Raw genomic sequence first — 17,127 nt, 5'->3', positions numbered from 1 at the left:
GTGTGTCCGTCTGTCTGTCTTCTCGACGTCAGTGGGAATTTCCAGCCAGGAAGTGAGAGAGTGAGCGAGAGAGAAAGAGAGAGAAGTGCACCAGCGAGCCGGGGCAGGAAGAGGAGGTTTCGCCACCGGAGCGGCCCGGCGACGCGCTGACAGCTTCCCCTGCCCTTCACGTCCGTCGGGCCTCTCGCCGCCGTCGCCGCCCTCGGCCTGCGCCCCGCCGCCGGCCCGCTCCGAGAGCCCAGCGCAGCCCAGGCCAGAGCCGCCGCGGCCGGGAAGGCGGCGCCGCCGCGGCCCCGCAACCGCGCGCCCGGCGTTCCCTCCGCCCGCGCTGCGGACATGGCGCGGCGCTGACTGGCCCGGGGAGACCGCGCGCCCGCCCGCCCGGACCCGACCCGACCCGACCCGGCCCGCCCCGCCCCGCCCCGCCCCGCCGCGCACCCGCACCCGGACCCGCTCCGGCTCCGGCCGGCCGCCGCCTCTTCGTTCCCCGGCCCCCAGGCCCGCGCCGCCCCGGAGGGAGCCGCAAGCGCAGGGAGGCCGAGCGCGGACGCGCCAGCAGGGTAAGCCAGACTCGGGCGAGTGGGGCCGCGCCGGCGACTTGCGGCTCGACTCCCGCCGCCCACCGCCCCGCACCCCTCCGGCCCCGCTCGGACTTCCCCATTCCTGCGCTAAGCGCTCGGCTAGACCGTAGGAGGAGGTTGACAGCAGTGGAGAGGCACATGGGATCGGCGAGAGGGGGGAAAGGCACATCCGGACTCGGCACGGGCCGGAGGGCCGCGGCTGCCCGGGCCGTCCTTTCTCCTCCGTCCCTCCGCCGGGCGGGAACGGGAAGCGGAGGGGAACTCGGGCAAACTTTTCTGACATCCCCCCATCCCTGCTGGGGGTGGCTTGAGGGTTGAGGTGCTCTTGGGCGCGGAGGAGAGAGGGGAAGGTGGTTGGTGCAGTGCCGAACCAGATTTCACCTAAGGGCGTTCCATGAAATGAAAGCAGAAGTGCATGTCAGTCCTCTTGGCTGGGAAAGCCCTCCCCAGCTCCCCCAGACTGAAGCTTTATTCCTTGTCACGTACTTCCAGAAGAAGCCCCCAGTTCACATACACACACTCACCGGGAAATGATACATTCACCTACCGTAGGACCTGTACCTTCGTTTTTAAAAACATGACGAGGGCCTGGTACTAATCCTACAGGGCCTGGCATTTGAGAACGAAATTTCCCACTTAGAACACTTTTTTAGACACTCTATGTGAAACACTTGAACAACGGCACCATGTGTTGTGCATGACCTCTAGAACAGAAATAATGGTACAGACAAAAACCTATCATAACATTTTAAAGGAACACATTTTAAGAATATCTTGAGTTTCCGTATAGATTTTTGATAAAGTAGTCAAAACACCGTCTTTTCCTTCTTCAGAACTTGTTAGTAGATGTGCTGTTCTGAGCATAGAGATGACTGCGGTAGAAAGTGTATCTGGGAATGCAGAGTACTTTAACCAATAGAGTAAATGTTCAGATTATGCTCTTCCAATCTGTGGATTGAATAGGAATCACATGAGCAGAAATGGTGTATAAGAATCAATGGCCACACAAAAATCTCTCATTTATTTACCTTAGTGGGTTAGGAAGCTTGCAGGAAGATTGGTTGGTGGGTTGATTGATTTTGATGATCAAGATTTCAGACTTTCATGGGCTTCATTAAGTAGGGTTTTCCAGCATTGCAGCTAACTAAAGAACTATATTTAACTTAAAGATTTTATTAAAAAGCCCATAATCTGAGAAAATGACTAGGGTATTATTAAAATATTTAGTAGCCCTGTCAGAAATGTTCTACAACCTGGTGATCTTTGGTAAACGTTAAAGCTTGGGATCTAAATGTTGAGTGCGTATTTTTCTAGCAAAATACCTCAATCGAATATTCCTGAGTAGTTTAAATTGCATTTGTGTTTGCTAACTGTGAAAGGGAATCCGATTAAAATAAAGCCTTTAGCTGAAGTATGTTGTTTTCCTGATTTTAATATTGTGCTTTCTAGAGATGAATCCCTTTACTATTTGATGCACTAAAGAAATTATGTAAATAACTTAAAGCAAAATATTTTTTGAGCTTATGAACTTGAGAAGCCAGGGAATAAAGAGATTTGTTTCCTATAGCATTTTACATTTATGATGTAATTAAATTGCTGAGGTAAGAAGAACATTTATGATAAATGGGAACATGAAATCTCCTGAAATTATTCATCTGTGTTGGTATACCTGCAACTTCTCAAAGCCCCCTGGAGCTTGTTTAGATAAAATGTCTTCCTGGGCCACAGCCTACTGGACAAATATGAACACAAAGAAAGACTCATTATGTGTAGATTTAATGCTGGCACTGAAATACTGCTTGCTGTGAATAGAAAACCACGTCTAACCTTGTTTGAAAGACTTTTAAAGAAAATACTGTAATCCAATTAGGGACTGGTGGTGATTTAAAAATCTATTATCTTTGTTTTGAACTTTCAGTTTTATCTTATGTTCTGCAATTGGCATTCACATGGGCTGAACAAACGCCCCTGTTTTTCAAAGCCCGTTAGTAAATACTGGAGTATACATACAAAAATAGTTGTTCCCCTTTGTAAGCACTCCTTTGATCTTTGCACTTCCTTCTTATTTCTGCCTCTTAAACAAGATCATTTGTAATGACTGGGTTGCACTTGGTGAAAGCTCAATTCGTCTGAAATGGGCAGCATTTCAGATTTAGAGAACACAGTCCTCATATTTCTCTTGCCATGTTTCTTGGAACAAATTGACGCTAGTCGAGAAACTAAGTTTACACAAGTTGTTTTTACTACTGCTTTTAGACTTCCAGATAATTGATGAAGTCAGTTGCTACCCAGACTTCCAGGGATTGCTCATTGTGGTAGATGGAAGGTCTCAGTAAGGAATTGGCAGCTACAGGAATCTTGAATTATCATTCAATCAGCAAGCCCTTAGTTTTACCTAATTTATGAGAGGTATTCCCCTGTTCAGAAGAGGTGAAAGTTCTGGCTTCTGGGGGAAGTGGTTACTTCATAACCTTCAATCAGTTTGAACTTGGGAGAAGTAAGAACAGTAGTTGGTATTTTAAAACAATAAATTTTAAAAATGGTATCTAAGTTTTTGTGTAGATTTTTGATCAGTTAGTCAAAATACCTTTATCTTCTTCAGAACTTAGTAGTAGAAGTTCTGAACGCAGTCTGAGAGGACTGTGGTAGGAAGTATATCTGGGAATGCAGAGTAGTTTTAACCGACAGAGTATAAATATTCAGATTATGTTCTTATACAGATTGACAGGAATCACATTAGCAGGAGCAAATGTTTAAGAATCAGTGGCTATGCAAAATTTCTCACTGATTTGCCTCACTTTTAGTAGGAAGGTTGTTTTGTTTGACTGATTGGTTTTCTGTTTATAAAATAAATCATATAAGGTTCTGGGAATTAATTCTCATTTGCCCTCTTGTATCTCCCATAAGTGCTGAATTCCCCTGCCGTGTTCTTAGAGGTGAGCAGGTAAATCATCAGAAGCATACATACCCCTCTGAGTTGACCCTGTCACTGTTGAGGAGACCTTAAGTGTTTTAAAGATAGAGGCATTCATTCATTCATCTTCAGAGAGGAAAGCTGAGACTTGGAACATAGTTTAACAAGTCATTTTGGCTCCTTGACTGTGTTTTGTTTTGTTTTAATGAAAAAAATAAAAAGATTAATATTTGAAGCCAGGTAATTTGGTAGAGTTAATCATTAGGGTAATATTACTAAGACACTTGTCTTTGTAATATTTCATTAATTAGTATCCAGTGCCTCACTGTTAGATGAAAAATATCATTTTTTTTTTCACGATGGTGAAATTGCTTCATACCTTTGGTCTCTCGTTTTAGAGAGGGTTCCTGAGTGCAGATTAACATGCTCTCATGTTTTCAGGTGAGGTTGGTAGTCCTACCCTTGAGTATCAGCTAGTAGTTTAGAAAATAAGTTGTGACATAGCATCTTGTTGCTTCACTACAAGTTTAAACCTTAACAGTTCTACACAAAAGTGATGTAAGATGTGATTTGTTAAGGAGTATAGACTCTTCAGAAGTATAGATTGTGGATGAAAATACTTTGTTAGATTTAGTGTTAATCATAATAAGATACCATTGTACTTAGAATTTTTATCATTGTATTTTGTTTTTAAAAGATCAATTATCATTCTCTATATTTTTTACAGTAACTAATAGATTTAATTATCAGTAGTGCACATCTCAGCTGCTTTAATTTGTTGCTGGTTTTTGGAATTAGAATAATGGAATGAATGCTTTAATTCCTCATTACAAATTGGCTTATTACTTTTCACTTACTTTTCACTATTAGGCCAAAAATCTTATAACCAGCTTTTATTCTGACCCATACTTGCAACAGATATTAATACATTTAATCTATAGACTCTATTTCTTTAAACTGTGAAAAAAAATCTGACTGAGGGAACTTTAAAGAAGAATGTAGAGATTCTATATGGCTTTTTCTTTAAAAAGAAGAGGAAAGTAACTATCTGAGGGAATTGAAATCCCATAGTTCTAGCTAAAAAGAAATCATATCTAATCTGTCTCTAATCTATACTGACAAAGAAATATCTGATGCTTAATTCTGTGCTTGTTGCTACATAGTGAGTAATCGATAACTATTTGTTGAATGAAGAAATCCCATAAGTTTTGCTTCATTTGTTTAAAAAAGGGCAGTCATTTTCTGCAAGGAACAAAAATTACACTGTTTTACCTTGCCTTCTGGGAAGAAAAATCCAAAAGCTAATTCTTGCTTCCTAGATATCATATTCTTATCTAAAGAGCATTTGAAATTTATTAGAACAAGTAATTTATTAAAAAGTACCCTGTGCCTTCCAAAAGGGAAGCATTTCATTCTGAAAGAGTTTATGAACTAGAAAAAAAAATAGCTTTTAGTTTGAAAGTTTTAGAGGCACTTATCAAGCAAGTTAATAAAGTAATTAAAATGATAAAAGGTGCTTATACAAGTAAAAAAAAATGTAACTTTGCAGCTATGCTAGAATTTTTCTGAGCTCCATTGAAAGTGTAATTTCAGTACTAGCATCTTCAAAAAAAGAAACAATGCTACAAGCGCTACTTTGTAATCCAAAGATTGCTCAAGCCTATCTAAATTAATCAGTCAGAAAGTAAAATATGTTATGACATCCAGAATTAAATACTTAACGACCTATAAAAATTTGTGGGGGCTGGGGGCATTATAGCTGGAAAACCTCAGGATCAAGCACACAGCCCACAAGGATTACTGTTCTTTCATATTTTAATGACTTTGCAACAATATAAAACTTGGAGCCTCATCATGGGAGTATTTTGTTGATTATTTCTTATTTGTAGCATTTTCAGAAAATTGTCCTTGAAACTCCAAATCTAACCATTTATTCTCCGTGGGCATAATTTATTAAATGAAATATACCGTCAGAACTGTAAAAGGACACAGTGCCAAACATTCCCAGTCCTGGTGTCATGCCCTCAGGGAGAGTCAGAACCATTTTATTGAAAATCCCTAACTTCTGTCCACTGATTTGCTGTCCGCTTGATTCTGACCCTGACCTCTCTTCAAATCATTTCATGAACATACATTCAAGTTTTAAAAATTAATTTTAAAACTTGTTTACAAATACATCTATGTATAATCATTTTTGTTGTTGCCAACAAACTGAAGAAACTAAATGTTTACTTGTATAACAAGGGCATTGTAAAGCTGTCATTGTTGAAAAGTACCCTGAAATACTTGTTAGTTAAAATAATAAAATAATCCAAGTACTCTGTAGCTTCCCTGTGAGAAGACTAGCAGAAAGCGATAAATTTTGCTATGTTCCATTATATAATCAGCTCAATCTACAGCTTCTTGGCATAAACAAAAACACAAAGCCATAATGTTGTCTTAACCTTCACCATACCAGTCAAAAAATGTGTAGACAGTTCAAACATTTCATACTGGAAGATGAAGTTTTGGATTTTTCTTAGATTTAAGCCTTTTGATATATAAGATTCACATTAGCATTTGTATGTGACATTTTCTTTTTTTGCTAACTTGAACTAAGAAAATACAAAGCTTACGTAAAGTTAAGTACAATTCATAGAAGGAGTTTAATTAACATTAAAAAATTGGATTGCTATAATTTTGTTAGTCAAAATAGCAGTTATATTTCAAAATTATTTATTATTTTTTATTATTCATTTTTTAATTTGTCATGTGGTTTACTAAACATATCATACTATATCTCAGTATCAAGGCATACATATCCCTCATTTTTATCTCCAGAAGTCAATTCTAACATATCAGTCATGAAAGAAAAAAAATTAAAAGTGATGGCAGATTCCCTAATCAGCCTACCTAATCATTGATTCTTTGTACAAGCCTGCAGTTCGTTTAAACCGTGAAAATAAATTGCTCGTCTTAGGAAATATGCCTTCCAAGATAAGGATTTTAGGAATGAGGAGAATGACTATTTTTTATTATTTTAATGTGAATCCCTCACTCATGTTTTATTGATATTTGAAGTACTTCTTTGACTACCAGTTCTTAATTTAGGTATTGGTTTATTTACCAGGATTGAACCATTTATCAGTGTTTGATCATCAAGACTTGATTTATAAAGAGTGTCTTTTTCTTTTAAATGGGGGTTAGGTGTGGTGGTGAGGTCAAAGGAAAAGAATCCCTTATAGTGTGCAGCGTCTAGTATAATGCTGTCAATATAACGCAAACACCTTTATGACTTATAAAGTTGAAATAAAGACAGTGTGGAAAAATGGAAGGAGTGCTGTTCATACAGAGGAAATTTAAAGTAGAAAGGAAGAAACATGAACGTAAAAAATAAAAGTTAAATTTAATGTCAAAAAAAAAGTGATCAAATGAAGGATAATGAAAGCATAGACAAAGGTTTGAGGGTGAGAGTCCTCTATAAAATTAGATTCTGGACTTTATCATTGACTTAAATGTGAAAAAGAAAAATAATCTAGAAAGTGAATCTGAATTCCAGAGAAAAGGCTAAAATCTATATATCATGGATGAGAAGGGGAGGGTCGTAATGAACAGAGTGACAGAGAGATTGCCCTTGAATAGAACTTTTTTATAGACATTTCACTGTGGCTTATCCTACCTACTTTTTTGATTAATTGAAAACAATGGTGATTTCCCACACATTCTGAAGTCAGTTGTGTTGTTAAGCAGACCTCATTACGTGAGGGAAGTTAACATCAGAAGCATGGTGTCTGACAATAGTTAGATGCGCTTCCTTGCTTTCATGCTATATCATAGTGTTCATCTGATACACTGTCTTTATGATTTCTCTGTGTGTTTACACAGTTTCCCATTTGAGATATCTAACTGAACTTAACAAGCACACCTTGGAACATTTTAATATTTCCTAACTATTTTAAAACATTGCTTTATCAGTCATTTACCTTGAAGTTCTTTTTTATGACGGGCAGGGAAAGTATCCTTTTTCTCTTAGAAAGTCTACCATAATAGCTAAGTAGGAATTAGTCCAAGTTGTTTAGAGAGGTAGTTCAATCTTGTGTTGAAGTAGATGGTTGATTTAGGGGGCAATTGTGCTATAATATGCATTTATTTATTTATTTTAATGGGGGTACTGAGGATTGAACCCAGGACCTCATACATGCTAGGCATGCACTCTACCATTGAGCTATACCCTCCCCCCATACTTACTAAATATGTGTTGAGTTGAAGGAGTCTAGTCATTCAAGGTAAGCCATAGAAAACAATAATTTATTGCTGAGGCACTTAATTATTGTGACATAGATGTCACCATCAGTATTATAATCATCATTCCCAGCCACCAAATTGCTACTCCTAGCATATTAGGGAATACAGTTTTTAGCCCACCATGGTCCATTCAGTAGGTTTCTTATGCCAGAAATCTAGGAATCCATTCTTCACACTTACTTACCTATCTCCTCCAGTCTGTCACCAAGTTCTGTCAGTTCATCCATCCCTTCCTCATTGAATTTCTAGCTTTCATTTTTGTATTGTCTCCTGATGTGTTCTCTCTTGCTTCTATTCCATCCTTTATTCCAGCATAAAAGCCAGCTTTCCAAAGTGCAAGTCTGATCATGTCACAGTCATTGTATTTCTGAAACGAACCTCCATTGTCTTGATAAACTGCTTCCTGCACACTTCACCACATACCCTTGCTCCTCACCCACCCGCTATGTCTCAAGTCATCCATATCAATTTTCAGTTCCTTATCTGCCGTGTTTTCTCACTTTGAATACCTCTGCATATGCACCCCCTGTGTGAGGAGTGCCCTTTCCTTCCCAGCCATGGTGCTAACTACTCAACCTTCAGGCGTGGCTTAGGCATCACCATCTCTCTATCCCTTCTCCGTTTGTTCTCCGCGACTTCCCCATAAGGAGTTGTGTGTTCCCAGTCCATATGCTCTTAACTTCTTACGCTTTCTAGACAGGAAATATCTTGAGTGCAGGGATTTTATCTTAGGTTTTATCTGCCCAGCACCCAGTAAGTTTGCTGTATGAACAAGTAAATAACTAGACAAAATATTGGTGGACAGTGCTATTGATTAAGCTGTGTGACTCTGGGCAAATTAATTAATTTCTCTGGGTCTCATTTTCTCTCTTTAAAAAAATGAGCAGGGTAGACTAAATGAGCATCTGCCTCTAAAATTGTTTCTTTGATATAATAGTATTATTTGGGTGATTTCAGATTTTCTTGCTATATCGAGGGAGTTCAACATAAGGAAAATGCATGTGAGAAGGTACAAAGACAGTTCTTGATTATCAACATGACAATATGAGGAAGTGTACATTTTGGGATTATGAGTTATTTATGGTCCCAGTCTAGCTTCTTTCTGACATGTAGGGGTTTCTGGAGTTGTATCTTTTCATTATTAATTATTCTCTACTATGAACCCATGTTCATATTTCTCCAAGGAAAGTGAAGGCAAACTTGACACAGTAATTGAATATAAAATTCAGTATTTTGATTCTAAATTGTTTCGAGGTCTCACTAATTCTAACTATCTTTGGAAGAAGATAGGAAAGTGGCAGTGGTGTGAGCTGAATCCTCATCAGTTATAGCAAGAACACAGTGTCTAAAATTGACCAGTTTAGAAAAAAGATATAAATGTAGTATTTAGAGATACAAAAAGAACCCCTAGGAAAACCAAAAAGAGAAAGCTAAGAGCGTTAAGTCAATCACTCTGAAAAGCAGGATTGGAGTTGGGAGATGGGATAAGCGAACCTTTGCTTTTTATATAAACTCTTCCACCTTTGCATAGTAGAATTTCTTTTTTAACCATTTATTCATTTGAATATATGTTGAGTCCTTCCTGTGTGCCAGGTTCCAAGCACTGGGAATATAATGCTAAACAAGACAGAAATTCATAATTTCATGGAGCTTATTAGATCATGAAATGGTTTTGGTTTAAATTTTTTTCTTTTTACGTTAGGCTTTTTAGAATCGAAGAATCACATAACTATAAAAATGCACAAATCGTTAAGAATGAAGCATTAATGAATTATCTCAGAGTGAACACACGTAACCTGGGTAATGTTCTGGAAATAGAACAGTGCCAGCACACCAAAAGCCCCATTTCTGCCCCTTCTTAGTCAGGGTTCCTACCCTTCACTCTCATTTAAAAGGTTTCGCTAATGACCTTTGGATTACATATATGTTGATTCCGTGACTCATATTCATCTACGTTACAAGCAAAGTTGACCAAATGAATTTAGTATGCCAAGATGCTTCACATAAGTAAGAACTCTCCTATGGTTAAAAGCCTTAAGGGTAGTTCATTTCAGAGTTTCCTCACTGAACAAAATGGAACTAAAAATACAAAACAAATCACATTTTCCCATTAATTTGTCATTTATGAGCTTGAGTAAATTGTTTGTTTGTTGGCCAAGCAGTCGAGATCACTGACAGACAGACATGGGTGAAAGAAGTATTCTCATCAGACCTTATCAGACATACAGGGGAGGGTAGTTCACCTCTTTCTTCCTGCTCACTTTAGACGTTGATATCTGCATATGCAGAAAGACTTATCTACATGAATGGTCAGTGTGGAAAGCCCTTCATATCCAGATTCAAGAACTGAAAGGTCCCTTCCATAAGGCCTGGTTTTGAGGCTTGCAAATCATTATTTGTGTATGTGTGTAATTGGAAGGTGGTTGTAGTTATGTCTTCCAGGAAACCATTTTCCCCTTCCAGGCCAATTGTCACCCAGTCCATAGTCCACGGTATCCATAGAACCCAGTATTGCTGGTTCACATGATGATTTTTTTTTCCTCTCTTAAAACATAAAGGCTATATGTTTGTTGATATTGGAGAATTAATAAAAAATGAAAATCCAAACTAAAGTCATCATATTCAGATTTAAGAGGATGTGATCAGTTTCTCTATATTTGATCAAAAGAATATTAATCTCTAATTCAGAATCCATGAAGTCTACTTCCTCCTCAGCCTGAAAATACAAATATTCCAAAATGATGCTCAAGATAAAGGCCAGACATGAAATTAACATTTGGTCATACTCTATTTTTTTTATTCAAGACTTAATTTTTTTAGAGCCAAGTTCACAGCAAAATTGAGGGAAAGTGTAGATTTCCCATATACTCCCTGTCCTCACACATGCATAACCTCCCCCATTATCAATGTTCCCCCACCACAGTGATACGTTTGTTGCAACTGATGAACCAAGTTGTGCATTTGGTGGGTCTGGGCAAATGTATAATTATGTCTGTCTATCATTATGATACCATACAACAGTATTTTTCACTCTCCTAAAAAGCCCCTTTGCCTGTTTATACATCCTCCCTCACCATCACGCTCTATTTTTAGAGAGGAAGAAATCTGTAGAATTAAAAATGTAGAAGCAAAAGTTTCAGAACGAAGTCCAGTAAGTCCTGATGCCACCTGAATGAAAGACCTCAAACTCTGAGTAGATGTATTGAATTGGTTTTTATGTGACAATGGAAGGAAGTCGTATCCCATGAGTGACCTCAGTTATAACATGGATGATCTTAGCTAACTTACTGTAATTTAAAGAACTTCCCTAGCTATACAAAATTATATTCACCAGATTTTATCTTACTGTATCTAGTGTTAACAAAAAGAAATGTTTCTTGGAATGGCCATTTAATATACATGACACTTGTTTATAATATGATTAGAAAATGTCCAAAACATCCTTCTGATGTTAAAAATTTCAGTCACCTATGATTAAGAAAACACCATAGGCAAAGATTTGTTTCTTATAGAAAGCATTGGAATGCATTCCAATCACTTGTCTAAGAAAATCCTTGTCCCCCATGGTTACAGTGGACAAGATACAGCAAGAATTTAGATGCTTCTTTCATGTGCGGGAATGAGGTTATATTTACTTTTTTTTTTTTTTTATTCTAAGAGGCACACTCCTCCCCTTAACATCTTGGCTTAATTATATAAATTTGAGGATTTTCTAGGTATCTCTCTGTTCTTGGTTTTTAATTTAATTTCATTGTGTTTAGATAACATATCTGTATGATTTCAGTGCTTTGAAGTTTTTATTTTGAGATAATTATAGATTCTCAGAAAATTGCAAAGATAATACAGAGAGGTCCCATGTAGCCTTTACCCAGTTTCCTCTAGTTGTTACATCTTACATAATTGTAGTACAGTATCAAAACTGGGAAACTGACATTGGTAACGATCAGTGTATATAGTACTATGCCATTTTATCACTTGTGTAGATTCCTGTCAGTGCTTTGATTTTTGAGACTTGTTTTATGGTCCAGCGTATAATCTGTCTTGGTGAATGTTCCTTGCGCACTTGAAAAGGATGTAGATTCTGCAGTCATTGGTGAAGTATTCTATATATGCACTTAGGTTAATTTGGTTGCTGGTATTGTTCCTAAACTTTCTATATGTTTACTGATGTTCTTTTGATTTGCTTTTATCAACTACTGCAAGAAGAGGGTTAAAAATCTTAACTGTTAATTGTGGATATTTCTGTTTCTTCCTCTAGTTTGCCACTTTTTGCTTCATGTATTTTGAAGCTCTGCTAATATGTATGTATACTTTGCAATCATTGTTTCTCCATGATGGTATGACCTTTTATTCTTACAAAATAATTCCTCTTAGTCTCTGGTAATATTTCTTCTTTTAAAGTCTACTATATCTGATGTTTTAACGTAGCCTTTTTAAACTTTTTTTTTAGGGAAGGGTTAGGTTGGTTGGTTGGTTTGTTTTAATGGAAGTCCTGGGGATAGAACCCAGGACCTTGTGCATGCTTCCACTGAACTATACCCTCCACCTAGCCTTTTTTAATATTAATTGTTTCTGTGGTATAACTAGTATAACTTTCCCTTCTTGTACTTTTAAACTGAGTCTGTAATATTAAAGTGTAATTCTTACAAAAACCATATCCTTGGGTCTTGCTTTTTTGCCCAGTCTCACCATCTCTACTTTTTTATAGGTGAGTTTAGGCTGTTACATTTAATGTAATTGTTGATTTGGTTGGATTTAAGCCCATCATCTTGGTAGTTGTTATCTGTTTGTGTCATCTTTTCTATTTTCATTTTTTTCCTTTCCTACCATCTTTTGAATAAATCAAGTTTACTTTTTAAATTACATTTTATCTCCTTCACTGGCTATTTTTTAAAGTGGTTGCTTTAGGGATTACAATATGCATAATTGAGTCTACCATGAATTAAGGCTACAATGTGTCATGTGTAATGTACGAACGTGACAGTGGTTTACTTCCATTCTCTGTGCTGTTACTGTTATACGGCTTACTGCTGCATAGGTTACAAACCCCAAAATGTATTGTGATGTTTCTTTTGAACAGCAAACAAGAAAAGTCTTATCCATACACATGTATTCATCATTTTGGTGTTTTTCATTCTTTCATGTAGGTCCAAAGTTTCTATCTGGTACCATTTCCTTTGGGCATGAAGAACTTTTTTAACATATCTTTTAGCAAGCTTGCTAATAACAGATTCTCTCAGCTTTTGTTTATTTGAAAAATGTCAGTTTCATCTTTATTTTTAAAGGATATTTTTGCTGAATATAGAATTGTTCACTAATTCCTTTTTTTTTTTCTTTCAGCCCTTTCATCATTGTTTTTGATGAGAAGTCAGCCATCATACTTACTGTTGTTCGCCCTTGTCCCTGGATGCTTTTACGATTTTTTTCCTTTAGCATCAGTTTTTAAAAGTTTGGCTCTAATATGACCACCTGTGGTTTTATTTGCCTTTATCCAACATGGGGAATCTTTGAGATTCTTGGATCATAGGTTGATTTTTTTTTTTTTAAATCAAGTTTGGAAAATTCTCCACCATTATGTCTTCAAATATTTTTTATTTTTTCTCTCTCTTTCTAGGACTCTAAATTACACGTCAGACCACTTGCTGTTGTCCCATAAGTCACTGAAGGTGTTTTCATTTCTTCCTGCCTTTCTTCCCCCTGCTTCACTTTGAATAGTTTTTATTGCCCATTGTTCAAGTTTATGGATCCTTTCTTCTACATTGTTCAATATGCTGATAAGTCTACCTAGTAAAATTTCATTTTAGTCCAGAATTTTCCTTTTTTTTTCTTTTTTAGTAGTGTTCATTTCTCTGCTGAGATTTCCTATTTGTTATCTATTACGCCCATATTTTCCTTTACATTCTTCGACAATTGCTGTTGTCAGTTTTAAAGGCATTGGCTGCTAGTTTTACCATTTGTATCATTTTTTCCTTCTGAGTCATATTTCCCTACTACTTTGCATGTTTTGTCACTTGTTGTTGTTGTTGTTGTTATACATTGTGGGTACCACATGGCAGAGTATGGGTGTTTGTCTTCCTTTAAAAACTCTGGAGTTTTGTTGTAACAGTCGATTTACTCATGGATCACCTGGTTTTATTCAGATGAGTTTAGAGTAGCCCTTAACCCTAGGGTATGTCCCTTACTCCCATTGCGTGGTCTTAATGGGAGCACAACTGAATGTTCAGATTGTTAAGTGTTGTCTCTTCACCCTAGATGGTTGGAACTTCAGTGTCTCTCAGAAGTTCCAGGAACTTCTGGAATCTCAAATCAGCATTTGGATCCCAGCAGTCATTCTCTTTGTCCTGTACTAGCACAGCTGAGTATTTAGCCAATGCCTAGAAGTGACCCCTGTGCAGATTTATGAGCCTCTTTTCCATGTATGTCCTGCCTTTCTGATACGCTCCCCAGTGAGATTGCTGCTTTCTTTTTGGGCTTTACTCCCTTGTGTCACAGTTTGGAGTATGCCCTCAGTCAGAAAGCGAACTTGGAACACGCCTCAAGTGTTTCCGTTCTCTTACGGTGTACAGCCTTACTCTGTCTCTTGTCCAGTGTCTTAAATAATTGCTTCAAGTATTTTGTATAGTTTTACATTTGGGTATGGCAAGGGAGCACGTTTAGTAATTGTTACTCTATCATGACTGAAACCAAAAGTCCACATTTTGGCAAATCTGGAATTGCAATGTTTCTTACCATTAATGCGTTATTAATTTTTAAAAAGTGCTTATTTACTAACTTGGCAATATAAAGAAGTAGACCTCTCATATCTACTTTTTAGGCATCTATATCCACTTTAAAAGCTGGTAAATATATGAAGTTAAATTACGGTGGAACAGTATGTTGTCAAGTATAAAATCATCAGTACACAGAAGTGTTATAGCCGTTGTTTGGATTACAGAGCTGTGGGTTACAGGGGAAATAACAGGATTTCTTGGTAGAGATTGGATTTGAGCAGAGGCTTGAGGACTTGGTAATATTTAAGTACAAGATGGAAATGAGCACAGCATTTTTGAATGATCAGTATGCCTAGAGAAGAAGGTTTTGGTTAGGTGTAGTATTAAGATACAATCAAAAGCCCTCAACCACTCAGCATACTATATTATAAGCCTCACCTATTAAACATGAGCACCTATTCAGGTGAGGCTTATAATATAACATGCTAAGTAGTTAAGAGCTTTTGACTTTTGTAAGTAATAAGACAATAATGTGAAAGATGCTTAAGGAAGAAGAAATACTACAGTAAGGGAGAGCAGTATGGAGGCTATTGTCGGTCCAAAGGGGAGGCAGTGAAGGTTTAACTGGGGTGTAACAGCGAAAGGAAAGTGGAAAGGAGGAGCAGATACAAGAAATAATACAGAGAAAAATCAGCAGAAATTGGTTATCGACTGGATCTGTGTGAGATGAGCAGAGGAAAAAGGAGAAAAAGGTGACTGAATTTTTGACCCTGAGTACATGAGAGTGATATATTGGCAGAAACTGGAAAGTCAGGAATGGGGCCCATGGCTGCAGGAATGATGAACTTGGTTTTAGATATTAGAGCCAAAAGGATTAAACACATTACTTACCTGTTGCATAATGGTATCACTGCTTAAAGCTAGCGGCAGTTTATTAATACTGACATTCTGAAGGTTTTAACAGTACTAATTTTATTTCTGTTTGTACCACAGTGGTTTTGCCCAGCATGCTTGTTTTCTTTTGTTCAGCTGGAAACTGAATAGGCCAATAAAGTAAAAATGAGTACACAGGCTGATCTGAATAGGACCCTAACAAAGAAAGTGTAATTACTGAATTACCAAGGTGTCTAACCCACGGCCCACACACCCTCCATTCCCCGTGACACATATGTGGCATTGCTTTTGCCTGTCTTCCTGATTACTAAACTGTTACATCAGTCAGCTTTTGCTACATAAAAAAATCACCACGCAGCTAATTAAAATGCAAACATTGATTATTTCTCCCAATTTGGTAGGCTGTTGAGGCCACCTGGGCTGGCTCTGAGGCTCTCTGAAGTCTCTGCACTCAGCTGGTGCTGTTTGGTCCAGGGGACCCTCAGCTGCGATTTCCCCTCTGTGCTCCACCTGGCCTCTCATCCCCTGGGAGCTAGCCCGGGCTTGTTCACATGGCACCTGTGTTCCAAGAGAGCCGAACGGTCGTTGCAAGGCCTCTTGAAGTCTGCATATAAAACTCACACTCTGTGGGTCAGAGTAAGTTACAGGCCTGTGAAGAGTCAAGGGATGGAGAAACAGGGTTTTCCTTCTGTCAGGTGGAGTTGCAAAGCATTTTTGGCCATAACTTTCAGTCTGCCGCAGCTGTTGGCTTTGTGAGTACAGGTGCTGCACCACTCTTGTGTTCTTTGATGTCTTTGGGAATTGACGCATAGTAGGCCTAAATATTTTTTCAATGAATGACTAGATTAATGAAGGGAGGAAAGCACTCAAGGAACGTTTCAATAAACCTTAATTTTGAATATATGCTATGTACTTCTATCATACCGTTAGTGAGTATGGTGTTTTCTATGGGCATGTTTCAGAGAGGATCTCTTTATTCTCCTTCTATCCTATGAACCTGATCAAAGGAAGCATTTAAAACAAAGCAAAACAAAAAGCAGCTACCGCTTGCATTAATACTGTTTGTTATTTTTTACCTTCACTTTGGATTGTCTCAGGAAGAACTCAGTTAAGTTTTGTGTATTGTCACAGTCCTATTCCGCTTTTCAGGCTGTGTTGTGGGTAGACTACCTCCAACCTGGACATTCAGGAGACCTGGAGCAAAGATGCTGTATGAAAATAAATAAAGCTGTGCGCCCAGGAGGACAATCACTTCTCATCTTAGACATGTGATTGAATGATTAGCCAGCATCACTCTGTCAACCTGAATGAATGGCTTCCTCTGTCTAACCTCAGTGCTCTCATCTGGGACAGTATTTCTCGGGGTCATTGAGAAAGTAATTGAAGTATGTGAAGAACTCGCTCTAATTCCTAACTCATGGGAGGTGGTCAGTGAAGTTTAGCTCCTTGTACATGTGAGCCAATGCACTGTCAGGACGTCGTGGTGCACATCTGGGTTTCTCGTCCTTGGCACTGCTGACATTTGGGTTCAGATATTTCTCTAATGTGAGGGGCTGTCCTTGCATTATAGGATGTTTAACAACATCTCTAACCTTTACACACTAGATGCCAGTAGGACCACCAGCCAGTTGTGACAGATAAAAATATCTCCAGACATTGCCAAATGTCTCTGGAGGCAAAATGCATTTTATTCAGCAGTGGTAATGGTAGGGAGGAAGTTGTGGCAGTGTACCCATAAGTGTGG

General features: G+C 38.2%; 1 protein-coding gene across 2 annotated transcripts in view; it reads left to right on the top strand.

Moving 5' to 3' along the window:
• Positions 1–427: 427 nt before the first annotated feature.
• NFKB1 (nuclear factor kappa B subunit 1) overlaps positions 428–17,127 on the top strand; it is a 108,425-nt gene continuing 91,725 nt past the window's right edge. For both annotated transcript variants that reach the window (XM_072939758.1, XM_072939745.1), the window contains exon 1: positions 428–560. The gene's annotated coding sequence lies outside the window, so the exon portion shown is untranslated. The remainder of the gene's footprint in view (positions 561–17,127) is intronic.

This window comes from Vicugna pacos, chromosome 2, assembly GCF_048564905.1.
Source record: "Vicugna pacos chromosome 2, VicPac4, whole genome shotgun sequence".
Taxonomy (NCBI): domain Eukaryota; kingdom Metazoa; phylum Chordata; class Mammalia; order Artiodactyla; family Camelidae; genus Vicugna; species Vicugna pacos.
This window is presented reverse-complemented; position numbering and strand designations above follow the sequence as displayed.